This window comes from Vulpes vulpes, chromosome 12 (genome assembly GCF_048418805.1).
Source record: "Vulpes vulpes isolate BD-2025 chromosome 12, VulVul3, whole genome shotgun sequence".
NCBI lineage: Eukaryota > Metazoa > Chordata > Mammalia > Carnivora > Canidae > Vulpes > Vulpes vulpes.
The window spans coordinates 123,976,935-123,989,153 of record NC_132791.1 but is presented as its reverse complement, the minus strand read 5'-3'; the positions used below and the strand labels follow the sequence as shown (position 1 = coordinate 123,989,153).

Here is a 12,219-nt window from a genome sequence, read left to right as displayed (position 1 = left end):
TTTATTTCAGATTTGTTTGCTTTTCTGTGTATTCATTACCTGATAGATGGGAAAAAAAGATACCCAGTAGCATCCTCAAGGGCACAGGGAAGCCAGGGAGATAAAATTTCGCCAGAGATAATCTACAAAATAAATTGTGTCTGCAAGTGAGTGGGAGGCATTTGGAGTGAAGCCAGTCACAATACTTGATGGCTCTGCAGTCTTATCAGTCACCCTACAGGTGGCCTGGGGATAAAGCATGCTTGCAAGAACACCTACTCACTACTGTTGCTCCCCTGTTCCCCAGGCCCACTCCCACCACCCCAGAGAAGTTGAGGTTAGAGCATTGTGGATGACAGGCCTCAAAAAAGGAGCATCCTTTCTGTGGTCCAGGTAAGAAAGGCTCACCTGAGTCCTGGGTGAGAACACCCTGGGCTTCTTTGAGGCCAGAGGAATCCCGAAACTATGAATCATTAGACACACTTTAGATGTTTGTTTATTTGTTTTTCTGGAAGCCCTGCAATCACTTTAAAAATCAAATGTATTGCAGAACAGACTTATATATGTTCGATGATGGCAGTATCTACATAGAACTCTGCTTCATGATGCTCTGGGGAAAACCTTTCAAATTGTCAGTTGTACTATTCAGTATGGCTGTATACCTCATTGTGCTTTTGAATATGCTGATGATAATGTGTTCTGGACCACCAATAGTGCCTACAATTCAAAGTCAGGTATCGTTTCTGCAGAAAATCTTAGTGGACATTGTTGTGGTATCCAAAGAGGTGACTTTATGATTGCAAAAAGCCAGAGTGATCCAAAATCAAATATTTGCAAAAGAGTAATTGGCTTGCAAGGAGACAAAATGTTCACCAATAGTTCATCAGATTTCTTTAAAAGCCATAGTTACTTGCCAGTGGATCATATTTGATTAAACGGTGATAATTTACAGAATTCTACAGATTCCAGGTCCAATGGACCTGTTCCATATAAACTATTAAGAGGACATATCTTAAGATTCGGTGTCTGAGTGATTTTGGATTTCTAAGTGACAGCCCTAATGGCCACAAATTTTCTGATGAGCCAGCACGTATTCTTTTGACTTGATTACTGTCTTCTGTTCAAGTGAATTTATTATTGCCGCCGAAAGCATTTACTCACTAGTAAAATATTTACTATTCAAAAGAAAGGAGCACCCCCTAAGTTTTGGGGTTCGAAGTCCAAAGAAAGCTAATATGAAACAGTTGAAAAATGAATGAGTTCGGCCACATTACTGAGAGTGACCAGAAAAAAAGAATTCTCAAAGGAATCTTTCTGCCTCTTAAGAAAGAGATGAACTGAGCAGCCTGGGTGGCTCAGTGGTTTAGCGCCACCTTTGGCCCAGGGTCTGATCCTGGAGACCTGGAATCGAGTCCTGAGTCAGGCTCCCTGCATGGAGCCTGCTTCTCCCTCTGCCTGTGTCTCTGCCTCTCTCTCTCTCTGTGTCTCTCATGAATAAATAAAATCTTTTTAAAAAAGAGAGCAAAAATTCTGTGTAATCTTTTAAATTCTAGGGAAGATGACATAGGAACAACCAGTTTCAAATCCTCCTCCCAGAAACAGACAAAATCATAAAAGCAAAATACCAGAAACAAGTCCTCTGTGCTGAAAGCTAAGATGTTGCCAATAGAGAGAATTATCTGACCAATAAAGTAGGAGAAACAGAATCAAAAGATTTCACCAAAAGCCAACTCAGTTCTCCTACCCTGGAGGTGGTGCCGTGCCCCAAAAAGCGAGGCAAGTCGTGACAGATTTCTCCATCAATCCCTAGTTATCAATGGTGAGAGCAAGAGGCAGCATAGGGGGCAGATGCAGAGATCCGGAGGTTGCAGGGCCAGAGCAGAAAAGCAAACCTGAGGATGTAACAGAAAACCTTGCCACAACTCACCTTACTGCCTACTCAGTTTCTCAACAGTAGCACAGATCATTCTGACATGGAGAAATACTTTCCTAAAATGCAGAAGGAGACAGGACCCTGAACCTCATTCTGAAAAGGCAAAAAAGACCATGAGAAAAATGAAGACCACTCCTATGGAGACACTTTGTCAATGGGAATTAACTGCACCATATTTTGGAGAGGGACATTCAATGAAATTCTGTGAGCTCTGTTTTCTCTCATCTAGAATTTTACCTGTCTGACCACTTCCTCCTAATACATTAAAAAACACTCTCCTCCCCCCCAAAAAACACTCCCAAATTAGAGATATTTGGAACACTATATGTAGAGGGACATCCACCCACAATGACAAATCATGCTTCCAGTTTGGTGGATAAAAGCCCCAGGGAGATCCCAGAGAAAGCTGTGCCTATCATGTGTACTTGGAGGCTGAACAAAAAAAGAAAAAAACATGTATAAAATATCTGACCTCTGGTGCAATAATTTCAGCAAAGAGTGGAAACAACTTCCGTGACACACATCAATCTCTCCCTTCCTGCCCCATGTGCGACCCTGTTCCCTCTCTACCCTATTGAGGCCGCTAAACAACTCAGCCCATAATATTATCCAACACCCAGTACTCCAGGTTATCTATGAGAAGATAAAAATAAAAATTCCAAAACCAGACTGGAGCCAGACATCTTCTCTGCAACATTCAATGCCAAAAAAGAGGGAATCCCATAATGTTTAGAGGAAACAGCCATGACTCATGAGTTCTATAATTCAGTAAAGTGTCCTTTTCATATAACAATAATGGAAAAATCTTATCAAATATGCAAATCTTCAGAAAATACACAACTGGGATGCCTGGGTGGTGAAGCGTCTGCCTTCCACTCAGGTCATGATCGCAGGTCCTGGGATCAAGCCCCAAACCCCACATCAGGCTCCCTGCTCAGTGGGGAGTCTGCTTTTTCCTCTCCTGTCCCTCCCCCTGTTTGTGTTCTCTTGCTCTCTCTCTCTCTCTCTGTGTCAAATATATAAATAAAATCTCAAAATAACCATTTAAAAAAATCTCCAATTAGAAATTTTAAAAGGAAAAAATGGAAAGAAGGAAGGGAGAGACAAAGGACGGGAGGGCATGCTGTGTGGGGGAAAGAACACTTCTTTACATAACTGTTGGACCAAAGAGGAAATGAAACCTGCAACTGGAGATATTAATTATAACATAATGTTTATTATAATGTGGTTATTAATTATAATGAAATGTTATATATGAAAATTTACAAGATATAATTCTAGGTCCATTCTTTGAGTAAATGCATAACCTTACTTGCTTGCCTTAATTACCAGGTTACTACTCTTCTCCTCGTTTTTCCTTTTTTATGGATCTTGAATGTCTGTCTGAAGGACTATGACAAAAGAAAAAGAGGGGGAAAATGTAGCCAAAATGAGATACAGGGAAATCACGAAAGAAATTTTTTACCATCACGGGACTTGATCATGTCAATCATTGCAGGGTTCCTCGTGGGTCCCCAGGTTAATGATAAAATGGCATGAGGTTTTATGATACAAATGGTCACAGCTCTGGAAACAGACTTCCCCATTTCCTAGCAAATGACGGACTTTGGAAGCAGCCAGCCATTGTTTCAAGTCCTGTAGCCGCATGAAATGACCCTCACATATAACTGTCATTGCATACCAGCCATTGTTGGAAGCACTTTTCATGTATTAATTCATTTAATTCTCACAACAAACGAATTATACAGTACACTGTCCCAATGTGAGTTTCTTTCCAAGTGCTAAATTAATTTATTAAGGATTTTATTCTCTGCCCTCCCCACTTCCAGTTTATAAAAATGGACCCTTTTTTAAATCTTGTAACTAAATAATCACCTGGTGAAGCATATCAGGTAATCAGAAGGCCTCTTATTTTTTCCAGAAGCCATGTGCCCTCTATTTTTCTGATACATTCACCATGTGTTCTTCGGAGGACCACCCCAGATCCACTCCTGTTGTCTGAAACTATTAGAAAGAACCAACCTTATGAAAATTATCTTCTTTGGATTTAAAGAATGCAGTGTTTCCCTTCTAGCTGATATTCAAAATTTTTCCAATTTGTGATGACAGCGATGAATCAGGGTCTTGACATATGTTCAAATAATAAAACTTTTCCTTTTTAACTATATACTTATGGGGAGCAACACTAAATAAATAGAGCCAATGGATGTTAACAGCAGCATTCAGTTCTGATACATAATTGCAGCTAACCAAGGAACAGCTGCAATGATACTTTGCAATGAATCTTGTTTTAATATCTCACAGAAAATTATTAAAATTAAAAATCAGATGAATAAAAAAAAATCAGATGAATATAGCTTAGCAATCAAAAATTGTCCTATGAAGCCTCTACAAAATCAGCCTAAGAGGTCACTGCAAACTCTCCTAGCTCTCTAAAGATAATTAGTTTCTTTTGAATAATGCTTAAAGGAAAATTGCCTTTTAGTTCTATGAGTGAGTTAATCTTCTGGGATTTTTTTCCCCCAAATAGGAAATTTCTCTGAAACTATATGGTGCAAAACTACAAAAAGAAAGGGGAAAAAATCTTAGGCTAATGAACAAATAAGAACTCGAAATTGCTTGCTTCATTCAACTACATTATCCTTCATTATGTCTGAGATCTACCATGCTTTAACTTTTTACAGCTAGAAATGAGAGAAGAAAGCTTTTAATAGAAAAGAGTTGGAAATGCACATATTCAGGAGCTCAGCAAAGCCCACCATTAGCACATTTTGTCAGACAGTGTAGTGGATTCAATAAAATGGACCCTCATGGGCTAGTGAAAAGACATTTAGAGACAGAAGAAGGGTAGATCTTGCTCCAGCATTTTATTATCCTTCATATTCCATTTTCCATTGAATATCAGTAATAAGGTTTATTGGTTAGTACATTCATTCAACATACATCCTTTGTAATGATTTCTAGTTTTCATTCCTGCTACCGGTGAACTATTTGTTATAGTAGTGGTGTTGGCTGCTATTTTATTATTATTAATCATTAGGAAAAGAGTCCTTTTCACTCTCAGAAGAACTGCATCCAAACTAGAAGCTCCTCCCACATAGCTGCCAGGGTTTTCTTTCCCAGAGTAAGAGCAATGAGTAATATGAAGCATTGTTAATGTGCTGGGCAAAGTCAAACTGGCAGCATCTAAGTCCAGTAAAACAAGAAAGGTATCATATCTTAGGAAAACAAATCATAACCCTGCATTCAGTGTAGTGCATGAAATCATACCCCTAGAATCTAAAAATTTGTCACGAACTAGAGAATCTGGCCTCCCTGTCCTCTGTGGTAACCCTGGAAATGAGACTCAGCCGCGGGTTTGGTGGAAGCACTGACCATTAGACAGACAGTGCTCACCAGTCTGAGTTGCATCAAGTTGGTCTTCTTCTATTTCAGAAATGTGGTATCTTTGTGGGGCCCATAATGAATAGGCTTTTCTGGAAAATTTTGCAAATATAGCCATTGAAATTATTAAATTTGTGTGCCAGCATATGAGTATTTGTCTAAATACTATGAAAGAAATGATGCATTCTTAGAGTTTTCTTAATAAAAACATTTTGGTTAGAATGTCCACTTCTGGTCGCAAGATAGCAACAGGCTCTAGAATTAACCTCTCACCATGGACAACTAGAGTAGTGAACCAGAAAAAAAATTAATAGCAGCTGTTTCAATGTTGAACAACAGGTAGCATGGCATTGTAGTCTCTTCGAGAAGGGAAACAAATGGGATGAGCCCTACAGTTACCTCAGCTTTTAGCCTAGAGATAATTTCTGGAGGACAATACAGGGAGGGGGAACCCAAGCAGGACCCAGAAATGTCAGTGAGTTGAGGAGACAAGTTGGGTTTGGGGGCATTGAAATGGCCAGAATTTACAGGGCAAAGCACTAAAGAAGAGGGAGATGCATAGAGAAATAGCACCGGACATCTGCCTAGGAGTCTGCTTGAATAGTGGACTGAATACCAATTTTCAAAGGCATTGGATACAACTCCACAAGGCCAGGAAAAATTAATTTCTGAGGAACAAGTAATTTCCAAGCAACTTGAAGCAGGACAAGTCCTGGAGCTCACACAGGGCTGGGAATCATTTAAGTTCCCAAAAGCCAGAGTAAAGAGATGCTGATAAATGCATAGGGCATTTAGACAGGATTACAGAGAGCTCATTCCTTGTAGTAGGTCAAATTAACCACAGAAAAAAAAAGCTACTCTGGATATTTACACTGAGGAGTTTAAAAATGAGCCTTGATCTCATCTGCATGTTGGACTGAAGTCCAACAGTCTTCAAAGAAATACAATAAAATACAGAACTCAACCATGTAAAATTCACCATGTTCATCATCTGAAAAATTACTATAAGAATAAACATGAGAAGCAGCAGAAAAAAATGTGATCCACAATGTATAAAAAATAGGTTAATGGAAATATAACCAGAAATAACAGAGATGATGGAATTAACAGGCAAGAATACTTAAACAGGTATTATAAATATTTTCAATATGCTTAAGGATCTATAGGAAAAGATGAACATATGAGAATTTCTGGATGGAACGTCTAGAGATGAAAAATAAAATACCCATTGAATAGGATTAATATCAAATTAGATATTGCAGAAGGAAAGATTGGTGACCTTGAAGACATAGCAAAGATTTATGCAAAATGAAACAAAGTAAAAAGAATGAGTAAAAACACTGGACCCTGAGTGACATATGGGAAGATATTTAACAGTCTAACACACATGTTTGAATAATGGCCAAACATGTTCCAAATTTGTTCAAGACTATAAATGCATATACCCAAGAATTTTAACAAATAGCCAGATTAATACACACACACACACACACACACATTAACACACACACACACACAAAAACACCAAGGCACAACATAATTAAATTACTGAAGAACAACAAAGAGAAAAATCCTAAAATCATCTAAAGAAAAAAAGACATTACATAGAATGGAACAAAATTATGGGTATGACTGTACCCTTCTTATCAAAAATCACGCAAACCAAAAGAAAATTGTATTAGTATCTACTGTAGCTTAACAAATCACCCCAAAACTGGTGGCTTTAAACCACATGATAACATATTATCTTTCACAATTTTTATGTCTCGGGGACTTGGGACTGGCTCATTTAGGCAACTCTGGTTGGACTTCTCATGAGATTTCTGGACTGGGGCTAGAGAATCCCCTTCCAAGGCCTATCAGTCTCCTGTCTGACAAGTTGATGCTGACAAGTTTGTTTATCTCCACATGGTCCACTTCGTGAGACTGCTTGAAATCCTCGTGTCATGATGAGTGGCTGCATCCAGAATGAGTGTTCCAAGAAACCAAGGGGCTAGATGTGGTGACTGCATAACCAGTCTGAGAAGTAGCATGAATCGATTTCTTTTTTTTAATATTTTATTGATTTATTCATAGAGACAGAGAGAGAGAGAGGCAGAAACACAGGCAGAGGGGAAGTTGGCTCCATGCAGGGAGCCTGACATGGGACTTGATCCCAGGTCTCCAGGATCACGCCCTGGGCTGAAGGCAGCGATAAACTGCTGAGCCACCCAGGCTGCCCTGATTTCAATCAATATTCTTTTGGTCACATGGGTTAGCCCTGATTCACTGTGGGTCAAGACTACATGAACACATGAGCACCAGGAGGTGAGGAGCATTGATGGTTATCTTGGAGGCTGACATAACGATAGAACATTTTTTGAGTGTTTGAGAGGGGAAAAAAAAAACAAAACCTCAACCCAGTACTTTATATATGATAAAATCTTTCAAAGATGAAGGCAAAATAATTTATCAAATAAAAACTGTGAGAAGTGCCACCAGCAAACCTGTGCTGCAAGAAATATTAAAGTGCTTTTGACAAAAGCAAAATTACACCAGATGAAAACTTGATTCTACGCAAAGGCATAAGAGTGCTGAAATGATAAATATGGACATAAATACATAATATTTTTCCTCAATTTTACATAAAAGATAATTGACCACTTAAAACAAAAATAATAATAATGTATCAGAGCTTATAGCGTCTTTAGGTATAAGATGTAGAACAAGAGGAACACTAAGAGTAGGAGGAAAAAATGGAAATGTGGTATTGCCTTGTCTTTGTATGATAACGTGAAGTGGTGTAGTATTTTGTGAGTTTGCACTGTGAGAAATTAAAGATGCATATTGCAAACATTAGAACAACCACTAGAAAGTATGTATCAGAGTACAATTCAGAAGTTTACTTGAGATGAAAAGGGGTATTTCATCAGAATAAAGAAGTCAATTCCTCAAGAAGACACAACAATGTCAGACACATGTATACTTAATCAAATAAAACCCTGCAAGCTGACAGAGTGAGGATCAACAGAAGGTAAAGGAGCAGTAAATGATTCCGTCCTGTCTAAAGCTAAAATGACTCTCTAGATACAATGTTGGTGGGATCCCTGGGTGGCGCAGCGGTTTGGCGCCTGCCTTTGGCCCAGGGCGCGATCCTGGAGACCCGGGATCGAATCCCACGTCGGGCTCCCGGTGCATGGAGCCTGCTTCTCCCTCTGCCTCTCTCTATCTCTCTGTGACTATCATAAACAAATAAAAATTTAAAAAAAATAAATAGATACAATGTTGGTGAGGATGTAAAGCAAGGGGAACCATCACACACCCTCCTGGGTGAGAACCTAAGAAGGTACAACTGCTTTGAAAAGGTGGTGGTTTCTTAAGAATTTCTCTGGGTTCATGCTGCCTCGCTGGCCAAGCCTGTGCAGAAGCAGTCAGCCCCCCAGTTGGCACCTGGCAAGGACGCTGTCACCAAGGCACTGCTTGACTGCTCGACCCGGGAAAGTCTAGAGAAAACAAATCCAATATATAGAGCTCAGTAGTTGCTGGGGACTGGGGTGGGGAGAACTGGCAGGGAAGAAGCCAGAGGGAAGCTTTCAAGGTGGTGACTACACTGGTCTAAGTTCATCTTATTCTAAACTCAAAGTGTATGGATCACATTGTATGCAAAGTGTGCTTAATAAAATTTATTTTTAAAAAACACTTTGGCTTCATAATGCGTCTGGTATCTGTTGTGCATACAGGTCAAGGTCTCCTGATATTAGTTCGTTATCCTAAATAGATCAAACAACTTTTGTATGTCCCCAATTATTTAGAAAGGTGAAGTAAAAGCTGTATGCTTAAATTAAACTAAAAAGTAAAGATTTAACATACCTACGTTGCGCTCTTTGAAAAAGAGTTTCATTTAAAAATGTCTAGTTGTTGCATATAATTTTCAAATGTGACTTTGCTTTCAAATAAAGGTGTTTTTCTGCTGTAAGTTACTTGCAAATACTCCCTTGTGAAATCTTAAAGGAAAAACAGGGGGCACCTGAGTGGCTCAGTCAGTTAAGCATCTGCTTCCCACTCCGGTCATGATCCCAGAGTCCTGGGATCAAGTCCAGCCTTGGGCTTCTTGCTCAGTGGGGAGTCTGCTACACCCCTGCTTGTGTTCTGTCACTCGTTTTCTCTCTCAAATAAATAAATAAAATCTTTAAAAAGAAAAAGAAAATGAAACTTGGACGAACAACTCAAAATTTATGCAACGTTCTAATCTGAACAATAATTAAAAAACAACAATCCTAGTAGAAAATACCAGTACCATTAAAATGACATTTTATTCCTAACAAATAAAGAAATGCTATCATAAATATGGGAATCTTCCCCCAAACACTCAAGTTTTATGATGAAGGGGGGTGAAGAAGGACTGATTTTCCCCATTTACAGGGAGAAAGGGCAAATTCCCAAAGATCAAATGAAACACCCAGTGAGTACTTCTAACATAGAACATGTGTCCAGGCTACAGGGAATAATGGGTTGATGGGCAACGTGCACACTACTGTATTCTCTCACACTTTGCTGTGCACAGCTCTGTGAGCAGGTTTTGCCTTCAACTGCATTACTTGGTTGCAGCTAAAATGCTGAGAAAAAATTAAATTTAATTTAATTTAAATTTAAATTTAATTTAATTTAATGCTGGGGAAAATCTTCATTATCAAAGAACATGACTTTCACTTTGTATGGGCACCATCCAATTTACCAATCCTGCATGAGCCAATCTGACTTACAGAAACATGTGTCAGAGTAGCAGAATATCATGTACTTTTTTGTTTAATCTTTGAACTCAAAAGTCCATTTCTTAGGAAAATGTTCCCTGCCCTCTTGCCTCAGGCCAGGGCAGACCCAGCCACGCTCACATTCCCAGAACTCTCTGTGCTTCTCACTTATGTTTCTGTCCTTGTGAAATTACCTTCCCCATTGGATTATAAGGTGTATTTTTACTCACTACTGTATCCTCAGCACCTGCTGTAGTGCCTAGGCTCAAGAGCCAACCCAATATTGGTGAACTAAAAGCATGATTTAATTACTTAAATGTTAAGATGCCATTAAAGTAAAACTTTACTTGCTCTCAGCTATGGTGTTTATAAAATTAAATTTCACAGTATTATTATTTTACCTTATGCCCTTGTTTTCTTTGTGTTTAAAATAAGAGACAGAAATCCTGGATTATGGATCTACCGTGTTAGTGACAGTGACAAAAAAACAGTGGGAAGACATGAGAAGAAAGACAATGAGCTTGAAAGAGGAATAAAAAAATAATTGTCACTGTGGCTGCCAGATGTCTATTGTAAAAGATTGTCAAGTGAGCCTGCTTAGATCAATGTAAGCCCCACCTGACTTCACCTGTCAAAGCCATCTCTGGAGCTGAATTAAGAAAGTCATTAAAAATAATATTATCACAACAATTTGTTTCTACAAAATTCGCTTGGTGATTTACCATCTCCTTTATTTCTCATAGTAAATGACATAATGGGAATTTGTCTCACATGAGCTAGAGCTCATATCAGCTTCATAACGAGTGAAAAAAAGGAATCAATATAATAAATATTGCTTTATTTTTCCCTTTCATAATCCTATGCCATTGTCCTTTCCTCAAAATTCTACAGGGTATTGAGGTTCCTGGCTGACTCAGTTGGAAGAGCATGTGTGACTCTTGATCTCGGGGTTGTGAGTTCGAGCCCTATGTTGGGCGTGAAGGTTACTTAAAAAAAAAAAAAAAAAAAGATTGTTCCTAAATTCCACAGATTACTGAGGTTGAAATTAACGTAGAAGACACTGATGATCTAAGGCCCAGAGAAACTACATATGATCCTGTCCAAGGTCATCTAATGAATTTATGGAAGAGTTGGGGTAAGAATTCAGATGGTCTAACTCCCTGTTCAGTAGGACTGAGTATTAGTTGATTATCCTGAGTCTTCTCTTTTTGTAGGGGTTTCTGCATGTCTTCCTTCTTTCTCTTCTCTTTAGAATTGGGTTTTAATTTCTGAAAATCTGCCATGAATCATGACTGCCTGGTATGAAAATCTAATGCTTTTGTTAATGATTTTTAATTTAAATTCCATTAGCCAACATATAGTACATCCTTAATTTTAGATGTAGAGTTCAATAATTCATCAGTTGCGTGTAATACCCAGTGCTCATCACATCACATGCCCTCTTCAATGCCCATCACCCAATTATCCCATCCCCCCACCCACCTCTCTTCCAGCAACCCTCCATTTGTTTCCTAAAGAGTTTCTCATGGTTTTTCTCCCTCTCTGATGACTTTCTATTCAGTTTTCCCTCCCTTCCCCTATTATCCTATGCACTGTTTCTTATATTCCACATATGAGTGAAACCATATAATTGTCTTTCTCTAATTGACTTATTTCACTTCACTCAGCATAATACCCCCCAGTTCCAACCATGTCAATGTAAATGATAAATATTCATCTTTTCTGATGGCTGAGTCATAATATTCCATTGTATATACATATACCACTTCTTCTTTATCCATTCATCTGTTAATGGATATCTCAGCTCCTTCCATAGTTTGGCTATTGTGGATGTTGCTGCTATACACATTGGGGTGCAGGTGCCCCTTTGATCACTACATTCGTATCTTTGGAGTAAATAACTACTAGTGCAATTGCTGGGTCATAGAATAGGTCTATTTTTAACTTCTTGAGAAAGCTCCATACTGTTTTTTTCAGAGTGGCTATACCACTTGTGTTCCCATCAACAGTGCAAGAGGGTTCCCCTTTCTCCACAACCTCACCAACATCTGTCATTTCCTGACTTGTTAATTTTAACTATTCCAACCCTGTAAGGTGGTATCTCACTGTGGTTTTGATTTGTATTTCCCTGATACCAAGTGATGTGGAGAATGTTTTCATGCGTCCATTGGCCATTTGTTTGTCTTCTTTGGT

The 12,219-nt window shown here is 38.7% G+C and overlaps 1 pseudogene; it reads left to right on the top strand.

Annotated features, from left to right (window-relative positions):
• Positions 1–467: 467 nt before the first annotated feature.
• On the top strand, positions 468–1,086 carry LOC112925918 (mitochondrial inner membrane protease subunit 1 pseudogene; annotated as a pseudogene).
• The last annotated feature ends 11,133 nt before the right edge of the window (positions 1,087–12,219 follow it).